The 12271-nt window shown below is 37.1% G+C and overlaps 1 non-coding gene across 1 annotated transcript; it reads left to right on the top strand.

The window, feature by feature from the left end:
* The first annotated feature begins 11666 nt into the window (after positions 1–11666).
* On the top strand, positions 11667–11793 carry LOC119060085 (small nucleolar RNA SNORA25). The gene has a single exon (XR_005084519.2). It is a non-coding gene; the product is annotated as a small nucleolar RNA SNORA25 (small nucleolar RNA).
* Positions 11794–12271: the final 478 nt, after the last annotated feature.

Raw genomic sequence — 12271 nt, forward strand, 5'->3', positions numbered from 1 at the left:
TTATTTTCTGAGGCTACTTATTTTTCCCAAAAACCTATACCCCCAAATTTTGATAACTATATCATTTTAATAGTGTCCAATATTACAGCTAAGTTACTTCTTTATCAATATCTAGTGTAACAAAGGGGTTGGAAAGAACTTTACTAAATTTATTCAACATATTTTTCTTTTCTATATTCAATATATTTTGACAATCACTAACCATTTAGTCTTTGTCAATCCCCATTTGGGAAATTTCATCTCAAGATGAGGATATTCAGATCTAGGAGTAGGCTATAAAAAAGAATTTAGGTGTCAGATTCATAGGAGTAGAAAAGATTAAGCAGAGTTAGACTAGTAGCAGTTTGAGAGAAGCCTGTAGAACATTTACAGTTAAGTAGTCAAGAAAAGAAAAGAACTTTTTGCATTCTGCAAAAAGAAGATAAAAAGGACTGGTTAGATAGGAAAACAAAAAGGATATAAGTAAATAAAATTAAGGGAAAAAGTAAATTATACCATTTAAGAAGTGAATTATGCCCTGACCAGTGTGGCTCAGTTGGTTGGAGCCTTGTCCCGTAAATGGAGTTTGCAAGTTTGATCCCTGGTCAGGGCATATTCTTGGATTGTGCTTTTAGTCCCAGTTGGAATGCATATGGAGGCAACCAATTAATGTTCCTCTCTCACACCGATGTTTCTCTTTCTCTCTTTCTCTCTCTCTTCTCTCTTTAAAGAAGTAATGAACCCTCACTGATATTGCTCAGTGGTAGAGTGCCAGTCTGTGAATCAGAGGGCTGCTGGTTCAATTCCCAGTCAGGGCACATGCCTGGGTTACAGGCCATGTCCCCAGTTGGGGGCACTCAAGAGGCAACCACACATTGATATTTCTCTCCCTTTCTTTCTCCCTTTCTTCCAATCTATCTAAAAATAAATAAACAATTTTAAAAAAGTAATGAAATATTGTCCTTGGGTTAGGAATAAAAAAATTGTCCTTGGGATAAAAAAAAGAAGTGAATTATGCTGTGTTTTCGAATTTGCAGAAGCCAAACAATATAGATTGAGATGATCCATAAAGTTTTGTAACATCCTCCCTCAATTTAGGCTTTAGAAAGTACTTTTATATGCCTTTTTTCACTTTAAGTCTTAGAACACAATACTACAAATCAGCATGATGGTATATTAGCACAATTTTTACAAAAGTAGAAAAAATAAAACTAAGACTTAGACTCAATGATTTGTACAAGTTCTTACAGTTACTAAGATAAACCAGAAAAAATTTTTGCTTTACTTGTAATAACAATAATAACATTCTATAAAAATTTATATTTGTTATCAGGCACTTGGCTCATTATTCTCTCATTTAATACTCACAATGACGTTATGAGGAATATTTTACTATCTCTATGTGCAGATGCAAAACCTTAGGAAACTAAGGGTAAACTGACTTTTCTAAGGTCATACAGCTAATAATTTAAAAGTTATTTTGATGGAACAATACTGCTTTCTCAAATTCCTCTGTCTCCTTGTGTATCTGTCTGATGATATGAGATAAAAGTACTTGATTATTTCATCCCAGCAACAATAACAACAAAAACCTTCCCTATTTATTCTACACATTCATGATCATGTGCATGGGCTGAGAGCTTGCTGAGTGTGGCTGTTGCTTGTTTGAGAGATTTTAGGAAGTTGTGAAGCATGAGACAAGACCAGCTACTCATATAAAAAAGCCATTGTTAATAGCTTAGGTGGACCCATAAGTTGAGACAGGCAGAGCCTCAGGAAATCTATGGGGAGATCAAACAGTATTAGCCAGGTTGATTGAGTCTGAGATGTGGCACCTGCCTGCCACCCCTGTGGCTCTGTGGGCAGAGGGTTCAGAAAATAAACAATGACCTCTGCCTGACTTTCTGTCTGGGAGAAAGCTGTCTTCCAGCTCTCACCTTGGTGCCAGACAGTTTAGTTTCTCTCTGTATGCCACTGGTGCCTTTTAAGGGGTTCCTTGAGTGCTAGAGCTCAGAAGGAGTGAATCTGAGTAAGTCCATGTGTAGGTTAACAATCCTGCAGTTTCTTCCATGGACTTACTACCTGTTGGTTTTTGCAACCAGAAGTTATGGGACGTACCTTTGTAGCATTGGAACACTGGGCTAGGGAGCCTGGTATAGGGCTGGGACTCCTTGCTCCTGAGATATCCCTCCCAAAGTTTCATCCACCACACATGAGTGTAGGACCAGTGCATTCTGTGTCACTGTGTTTCCACAATACACCCTCTACCAGTCTGGATGAATGTGGTTTCCTTAATTCCATAGTTGTCTGACTTCCAGTCAACTTGATTTCTGATAGTTCTGAGTGATGGTGGCCCTATAGTTTAATTGTAATTTTGATGTGGTTTTGTGAGGAGGCAAGCAGTGTTTAGCTATGCCTCCATCTTGACCAGTACGTCTTGCTAAGTGGCACAAGCCTGGCACTGGCAGCAGCCAGCTTAGATTCACAACTTGGCTGCTCCTGGGACTTCTAAGCCCAGAACAAGTAGCAGCCATCTACAGACTGCTCATGCTGGGTGGAAGGGGCAGAACACAGCAGTGGAACTTGGCCTATACCACCCTGGAAAAACCAGAGCCTGCTCACAGAGCCTACTACAGACCATGTCAGAGCACCATGACCCTGCCCCTGCATAGCTGATCCTTCATGGAGGGTGAAGGTTGGTGGTCAATGGTCACAGCCAGTCCTTGTAGTTGACCATCCTGGGTAAATCCCTCCCATTGACCTCCAACAGCAATCAAGTTTCAACCAAAAAAGGAGGGGTACTCAGCCCATGTGGAGGGTATGCCTTGAGTATCCAGCCTGGGTGATAGAAAAGGCTGTCCCACTGGACTCTACAGTACACCTACTACATTAGGCCACTCTACCAAGACAAGGAGTCACAGCAACTTTACCTAATACATAGTAACTAATACAGGGAGGCTGCCGAAATGAGGAAACAAAGAAACATGGCCCGAATGAAAGAACAGATCAAAACTCTAGAAAAAAAGCTAAATAAAATAGAGATAAGCAATTTTCCAGGTGCAGAGTTCAAAAATTTGTTATAAGGCTGCTCAAAAAACTTAGTGAGGATCCCAACAGCATAAAAGAAGATCAGTCAGAAATGAAGGACACAAATGGAAGTAAATAACAGTTTACAGAGAAACAACAGTAAAGTGCATGCAGCTGAGAATCACATCAATGATTTTGAATATAAGGAAGCCAAAAACAACCAATCAGAACAACAAGAAGAAAAAAGAATCCCTTCCTCCCAGAAAAACCAAAGATAGTGTAAGAAGCATCTGGGACAACATTCAGCACTCCAACATTTGCATCATGGGGATGCCAGAAGGACAAGAGAATGAGCAAGAAACTGGAAATCTATTTGAGAAAATAATGACAGAAACATTCCCTAATTTGGTGAAAGAAATAGACATGCAATTCCAGGGAGCACAGAGAACCCCAAATAAGATGGATGCAAAGATTGTCCACATCAAGACACATCATTATTAAAAAGCCAAAGGTTAAAGATAAAGAGAAAATCTTATTAGCAGCAAGAGAAAAGCAGTTATTTACCGACATGGGAGTTGCCATAAGACTGTATGCGGATTTTTCAATGGAAACTTTGTAACCTAGAAGGGATTGGCAGGAAATACTCAAAGTCATAAAAAGCAAGAACCTATAGTCAAAATTGCTCTACTGAGCAAAGCTATCATTTAGAATTGAAGGGAAGATAAAAAGTTTCACAGACAAGAAGAAAACTAAAGGAGTTCATCATCACCAAACCATTATTATATGAAATATTAAAGAGACTTATCTAAGAAAAAGATCAAAACTATGAATAACAAAATGGCAATATATACATATCTATCAAATATTTTTATATTTTTAAAATATATTTTATTGATTATGCCATTACAGTTGTCCCATTTACCCCTTTCCTCTACCCTGCACACCCCCTACCCCACCTTTAGTTTCTGTCCATGCATCACAAGTTCTTTAGATTTTATATTTCCCATATTATTCTTGCCCTCCCCCCTGTCTATTTTCTACCTACCATCTATGCTACTTATTCTCTGTACCTTCTACCCCCTTCTCCTCCTCCCACTCCCCTGTTGCTAACCCTCCATATGATCTCCATTTCTATGATTCCACTCCTGATGTAGCTGTCCTCTTAGTTTGCTTTTGTTTTAGGTGTGGTTGTTAATAACTGTGAGTTTGCTGTCCTTTCACTGTTCATCTTTTTGTCTTCTTTTTCTTAGATAAGTCCCTTTAACATTTCATATAACAAGGGTTTGGTGATGATGAACTCCTTGCATTTGACCTTATCTGAGAAGCACTTCATGTGCCCTCTTATTCCAAATGAAAGCTTAGCTGGATAGAGCAATCTTGGATTTAGGTCTTTGGATTTCATGACTTGGAATACCTCTTTCCAGCCCCTTCTTGCCTGTAAGGTCTCTTTTGAGAAATCAGCTGATAGCCTGATGGGCACTCCTTTGTAGGTGACTGTCCCCTTATCTCTTACTGCTTCTAGAATTCTCTCCTTCATTTTAATCTTGGCTAATATAATTATGATGTGCCTTGGTGTGTTCCTTCTTGGGTCCAACTTCTTTGGGACTCTCTGAACTTCCTGGATTTCCTGGAAGTCTATTTCCTTTGCCAGATTGGGGAAGTTATCCTTTATTATTTGTGCAAATAAGTTTTCCACTTGCTCTTCCTCTTCTGGTACCCCTATAATTTGGATGTTGGAACATTTAAAGATGTCCTAAGCCTCTCCTCATTTTTTTGAATTCTTGTTTCTTCATTATTTTCTGTTTGGTCATTTTTTTTTCTTCTTTTGGTCCACTCCCATGATTCGAGTCCTGGTTTCCGTTCCATCACTATTGGTTTCCTGTGCATCTCCCTTCATTTTAATTAGTTTAGCCTTCATTTGTTCCTCAAATTTGTGACTAAAATCAACCAGTTCTGTAAGCATCCTGATCACCAGTGTTTTGAACTGTGCATCTGATAGGTTGGCTATCTCTTGGTTGCTTAAAATTATTGGCTCTGGGGCTTTGATTTGTTCTTCTGTTTGAGCCATAATGTTTTGGTTTGTTCGCACCTGTTACAAATGAGGGGCGGAGCCTTAGGTGTTCACCAGGGTGGGGCAACCCAGTTACTGGGTTGCAAGCTGTATGTGGGAGCGGGGTCAGAGAGGGGCAATGGCATTTGTTTTGCTCTCTCTTGAATTTTGGTCCCCTCTGCTGCCGGCTCCTGAGTGTGTGGGCCTGTGCACCCTCCAGGACCTTGTGGGTCTCTCCAACAAACTCTCTGTGAGCCTGGGAGCTTCTCCCAGCACCTCAACCTGGAAAGTTTCTTCAATTGGAGCTTTTAGGCTTTAATTCCCATTGCTGGGGCTCTAGTCTGAGGTGTTTGTCTAACTGCTAGCTCCTTTGCCTGGTTTATCTGAGTGTGAATGTGTTGCCACAGCCCTCATTGGGTACGCCCATTGCCACCCCACACCTGGGATCTGCCAACTGCTGCCTGCGTGCCTGGGTCAGTCTGGCCACTTTTTCCTGTGAAACCCTGCTCTGCCAGCTGCTGACTCTGCCCTTCTTACAGGTGTGGCTGAATGGTTCATTGTTGTGGGACTTCTGTACAGTTCAATTTTCTGTGTTCTTGTTGCATTTTTGTTACTAAAACTTTGTTGTCTTTAAACTTGGTTGTACAAGGAGGCACAATGTTTCCACCTATGCCTCCATCTTGGCCAGAAGTCTCTATTAACTATTGAATCTGAAAAACAAACTAAGCAAACAGGAAGAACAGAAACAGAATAATAGATATGGAAAGCATTTTGATGGTTGCCAGGTAGGAGGGATATTTTTAGTTTCTTTAGTTTCTTCCCTTTTGGACCCATTTATCTGTTGACTGGGCAAAGATCATACAGGCATCAAGAGGTTTATTTGATGTGATCTAATTTAACTATGTGTGTACATTGGAGTTGGACCTAACTAAATGCTTGCCCTCACAGGACACATGAGCTATGACAAGTAATTTTTTCTTTGAAGGTTCAGTATCTTTACTCAACAAATGGAGAACATCAGATCTTTGTCCATGAGTCTGCCATGCAAATGAAATGGCATAGTACTTCTGAAAGTGTCTGAAACATATCAGGACTTCATAAAATACTTAAGATCTAACTCTAGTGCCAACATTGTCAATAAATTCACAAGAAAAATTGTGCAAAATTAGCATTAGAAAGTGGACCAATATTTCTTTGTTAATAATTTATTTGTTAATCATAATTATAGTTTCTTTACTTTTGACATTTAGTAAATTAGTAAAAATATTAGAGAAGTTATTTGTTCACTGTTGAGACTCATAAGTATTTTATTTTAGGCTCCATTGAATCAAGTGACTCCACTGCTTCCTGATCATGTTGAAACAAAAGGTTTAATTTGACCACACTGTTAGTTTAGATAGTTCTTTCTCTTTAGTCTCAGCTCTTAAGTTCACTGCCTAGATGTCTAGTAACTAGTATAGAATTCCAAACTGGACTTCGAACATTTTACTGGAGTGATACTTAGCAAATTTATGTTCCAAGTTCTACTGGAGTATATCTGTACTCTGGATTCAGTCCTTAGGTCAATGACATATTTTGTGTAATTATTTAACTTTTACTTCCACAGGAAATACATGTCTTCAGCAATTAAACTGTCTTTCCCAAATTATCAACCCCCTGAAGCCCATCAGATGTACCTTGAGAAACAGAGTTACATATTCAAATTTGTCAATCCTCCTCATGTTCCCTTTTCCTGAAAGTTCAATTAGCATCTAATGACACACTTTAAGTAATGCTAATTTAAAATGTTCTACCTTCGAAAAATGTATACTGACCATAAAACCTGCCATTGTTTTGTGAGAATGTTATATGCTCACGAAACTAAAAATTCCAGAAGGGCAGGGTTTTAGTCTAACTATTAGAAGCTTAGTCTAATAGATAAATTATATCACCAAGATTCAGTTTCTCTCATCTTTCCATTGGCACATTGTTCTTATGCTCTTTCTATACTATGGAGTCTCTGTAGCTACACAGAGAGGAATGGAGGAAGAGAGAGTGAGTGTGAGAGAAAAAGAGAGAGAGAGAGAGAGAGAGAGAACCTTTATTTGTATAATTTGTTATTACTAGGGTGTAAATACTTCCAAGATGACCTTTTCAAACTACCAATCCAATGCCACTGAATGCAAAGTGATATAGCTCTCATTCTCATGAAGCAGTTAAGGGCCAGCTCCAATTTACCTCTGGTAACTGAAGCTCAGGGTTCATAGTTTTATATCACAAAATCTTGGGGACAGTCACAATTTCTTCCCGTAACTCCTGAGGAAGGAATAGGAAATGCCTTTTTCCACAAAACCTGCCTGTAGCATTTGCCCATACATCATGATGCGATTTCTATAGAAATGAAATAAATGAATCGGCTTTAGCTAGTCCAGAGCTATCTCTTTGATCTGTGGAGCAGGCCACTCAAATGTTTCTACATTTAAATAGAATGAAGTGAGATTCCCATTCATAAACAAGGAAACTGCTAATTTAAAAAGATAGATGCGGGAATGGAGGAAGAGAATGAGGTAGGGAAGAGAGAAGGAAAAATGTCACTAAAGTATATTAAAAATTTAGATTAAAGTATCAGCAAAATATTTGATTTCAAGTTCTATGAAAGCAGGGGCATTTTTGTCCTCAGCCGGCTTTCTTTGGTATTGTTGGTAAATGTTTAATAAATAGTTGTTGAATGACAGGTAAAAAGTAGAAACTAAAATATTTTTTGACTGGATGAATGAGAAAAGTCAACTTTTTTTTACACAGATAATTAGTTACTGGCTTCTCATTGTTGAAATTCTCCTTGGATTTTGGTATATGAACCAATATGTGTTAATAGTTCTGTAAATAATTGTGCTACTTAGGGATAGTTCAAACCCCCAAAATGGTCCCTAATATTAACATTAAGTTCTAGCTTATGGCAGGTTATTCTAAGGTACTAGTATATTTTTCTGGTTTTTACTATGAGAATTGGCCCATTCTTATGTAGCAGTGCTACATCACATAATAACCTATTCTGTCTACTCATCTACTGATGGGCACTTGAATAGCTTTCACAGTAAAATAAATAAATAAACAACCTATATTAGGATGTTAATAGGGATTTTGCACACCGTGCCCTCTGACCAGTGGAACATGCAGTTCGACTGCACGGTGGTCAGCCACACATGATGAGGAAAGCAGAGATCAAGCAGGCAGAGATCCATCTGTGTTCATCCCGGGCACTGCTTTAAAGTCAGCAGGCAAGTGTTGATTATTCTAAGGACCTTTTCTATCCTCTTTGGGTGATTTGAAATAATTTAGAAGTAGCAAATAGATAAGCATCTTCTTTTTATTTCCTTTCAATACAACATTTTTGCAAATGTTAAAATAGCTACTCAATTGTTTTCTTCCTAGCATCTTGTGTATTTTGTGGACTATGTGGAGATTAATAGCAGCCTGTGATAATCTGTTGTCCTTTGTGGAAAAAACTATGCTGCTGTTTCTGGAAAGAAATAATTGGTATGTAGCTTATAGAGTCAATGTCTGAATTTAATGGAGCATAAAGGGGTGGTATTTCTCATGAAGGAGGCATATTATCCGTTTAAACAGCTTTCAGTCTTGCACATAAATTAGGCCTTTGACAAGCTTTGGAAAAAGAGAAACCGCACAGTAATGAATTAACATGCTTGCATATTCCTAACAAAGAAACCATCTCTTTGGAAAATAAAAGTTCAGTGCTTCTGTTACATTTGGAAATCTAAAATTAATTATTGACTTTTCCATATTGTTTGCAACCACTTTGCTCATTTATTGTAAAAGGTATGTATAGTAATTGTCTTACGGGAGCTCATAAACCTCAGACTGCAAATGAGATAATGTATGACCTATTTATCACACATGCCCTTTAGACACAGAGCTAAACCTGGCATAAGTGAAAAGTGGTCGATGTAAACTTTGTAAAGATTTTTCTTAGAGCACCAGAAGAAAAAGTAAAATGGTAAAATTCTCAAACTGAAAAAAATTTTACATTTCCCCCCCAAATTTTCCCTTACCTCTTAAAAACTGATTCGGAGTGAGACCTGAAATCCATCCTGGTGAATATATTTATGCTAAAAATTACAATAATTAATCAAATATGAAACTTGAAAAATTCTTCCCATCTATTATATGTAATGCTACAATTTTTGTTCTTTAAAAATGCCTTAAGATTTCTGTTAAATTTGCAGAAAATTTAAGGAAAAATTAACATGAAACATACATTTTTAAGTTATGATTCTGTTTATTAAAGCAGTTGTGTCAAGTAGGAAGAACCTAAAAGCCTAGGAGGACTGCCCAGCACTAGAAGGTGGCCCCTCATCTCTAGGAACAGAGACACGATCCCTTTTTTTTGGTGGCTTATTCCAAAGAAGTCAATAACCCCTTCCACCAAGACTCACTTTCCTCCACTGAATTGAAACCTTTCTGCCTCACAGTTGACCCTTTCAGTTTCCTTCTGTCATTAGGTAATAAACAGGTAGCTAATACATTTCATTGAGGTCCTTTTTCAGAAGACCCTACAAGATATAACAGAATTTAATTAAATTTCCAATGGACTGATCAATAACCTAATATAGCTATAATGTTGAAAAGAGGTATTTAAGCAAAATATAATTACTAGAATATTATAAAATAATCAAGAGGAGACTTAATCATTTCAAGGACACAATAGAACTCTGCAAATACAGAAAGGTCCAAATGTGAACATTTTTATTGATGAAAGGTAGCAAAGGAAAGATCAACAGTAAGATTTGTTTTAAGAGGATAGTGACCATGAAGTTAAATTCAACTCCAAGTTTCTACCTTGATGCTATATTTTGAAGAGAAATCTGTTCCTACAGGGACCAGAATTAGAACTGAATGTGATCCTGTATTATAGGCCACGATGCCTTACTCACTGCAAGTGCTAGTTTTTCAGAAAATTGACAATTCATTAGGCATTGAGGCAGGGTTTTTTGTTTTGGGACAGGGGATCAATCAAAGGTGAGAGAGCTTAGTAGTTAAAAGAATATGCATAGGGAATCAGTGAAAACAGGATCAAGAATTCCAGCTCTACCACTTGAGAGCTCTGTGAATCAGAGCAAAATGCTGAACAGTTTTCTCATTTCTAAATGGGAATAATAGTACCAGCTATTTAGCATGAGGGTTTTATAAGACCATGCATGTAAAAAATAGAACACACTATTTGACACAGACTGTGTGTTCAATACTTACTTCTATGTATTACTTCTTATTTTTGGCTATTATGTTCCTATAGTTGTTTTATGACTATATTTTAATATCCTTAGAAGATAGAAAGAAAGCAATACTACATTTGCCTAGTATTTGTTTAAGGTATGTCAGATAAACACAGATGCCTGTTTATACATAATACTAAAGAAAATTCAAAACTTTAATTGAGAGGCAGACAAGATAAAGTGGAACATATATATTCTTCAAATCCTCTATGCAAGTATTTGTGGAGAAAGAAAAGAAGAATTGGGTGTGGAGAGAAATATTAAAAGATGTTTGAGATTATAAACACCATTTATTTAAAAGCTATTTAAAATAGACTCCATTTATTAAAATGGGAAGTAACAAATCATTTTTCTATTCTATCAGAAATAATTTGCTTGAAGTTACCTATTTTTGCTAATTTGAGGCAGTGATGATTATATCCCAGATTAACTCTACTCAAAAAGAAAAAAAAAGCCTGGTATTTGGAGACACATGACTTGAAAACCAGACAAATTTGTGTTACAACCCCAAATATTTCCCTTACTCAGTGTATAACCTTCAACATGTTTCCTAGAGTCTCTGAACATCAAGCTTGTATTTTATTAAAAAGAAATAGTAATGCAGGCTTGTTTTGAGAACTAAATATTATAGTGTTCATGTTGCAAGGTCACACATTTATTAACACCTACTCTCAGATACCCAAAGGAGACATAACTTCTTCATATTCTGTCCTTGGTCTGACCTTTCTCTGGACACCTCACTTCTCACTTTACTGGGAAAAAAAATAAAGCCATATCAGTACAATATGATATACTCAATCCCAACAAATAATTAAAAACTTTCTTTGCATAACTAAATTAAAAAAATAATTTTATTGTAATTTTCATTAACATTTAGTCCCCCTTTACTTCCCTTCCCCCCACAATCATCATACCATTGTTCTTGTCCATGAGTCCTTTTTTTCAGTTTTGCTCAATCCCTCTATCCCCTAACTACCTCCTGCCCTCGACACCTAGCTGTGATTATGCTCTCTGAGTCATTCTTGTTCTTACAGTTCCATTTGTTTATTAGATTCCACATATGAATGAAATCATTTGGAATTTGTCCATCTTTGACCAGATCATTTCACTTAGCATAATGTTCTCTGGGCCCATCCATGCTTTAAGGGTAAGATTTTCTTCTTTTTTACTGTCAAGTAGCATTCCTTTGTGTAAATGCCCCATAGTTGTTTTATCCACTTGTCTACTGATGCACCAGTGGGCTGCTTTCATATCTTGGTGATTGTAAACAATGCTGCAATGAATATAGGGGTGTTTGCATTCTTTTTGTTTAGTGTTTTGGGTTCTTCAATATATTCCGTAGGTCATTTCAAAGAGAGCTTATGTGACCAAAACCAGGAGCTCTTTACGCTGTGACCTAAGATTGAAATTTTCCATAGGGTGTAATAGACACTTAATAGTGCTATGTTTTCTTGTGCAGATATTATATATATTCCCAGAGGTGGGATCACTGGGTCAAAAGGCAGATCCATTTTTTTTGCGGTTTCTCCATACAGCTTTCCGCAGTGGCTGCTCAAATCTTCATTCCTATCAACAGTGCAGAGGAATTCCTCCTTCTCTACATCCTCACCAGCATTTGTTTTTTGTTGATTTATTGATGATAGTCATGCTGAGAGTTGAGAGATGGTATCTTATTGTGGTTTTCATTTGCATTTCTCTGATGATTAGCCACTTTGAGTATTTTTTCATGTGTCTATTTGTCATTTCTATGGCCTCTTTGGAGAAGTGTCTATTCAGCGCCTTTGCCCAATGTCTAATTGGTCTGTTTTTGCTTGTTTGTTTGTTTTTGAGGTTGAGTTTTATAAGTTTTATACATTTATACACTTTGGCTATTAACCCCTTATCATATGTATCAATGAATATGTTCTCTCTGTTGGTTTTTTTATTTTGTTTACATTTTCCTTTG

The sequence above is a fragment of the Artibeus jamaicensis genome, unplaced genomic scaffold, assembly GCF_021234435.1.
Source record: "Artibeus jamaicensis isolate MK-2021 breed Jamaican fruit bat unplaced genomic scaffold, CSHL_Jam_final scaffold_1964, whole genome shotgun sequence".
NCBI lineage: Eukaryota > Metazoa > Chordata > Mammalia > Chiroptera > Phyllostomidae > Artibeus > Artibeus jamaicensis.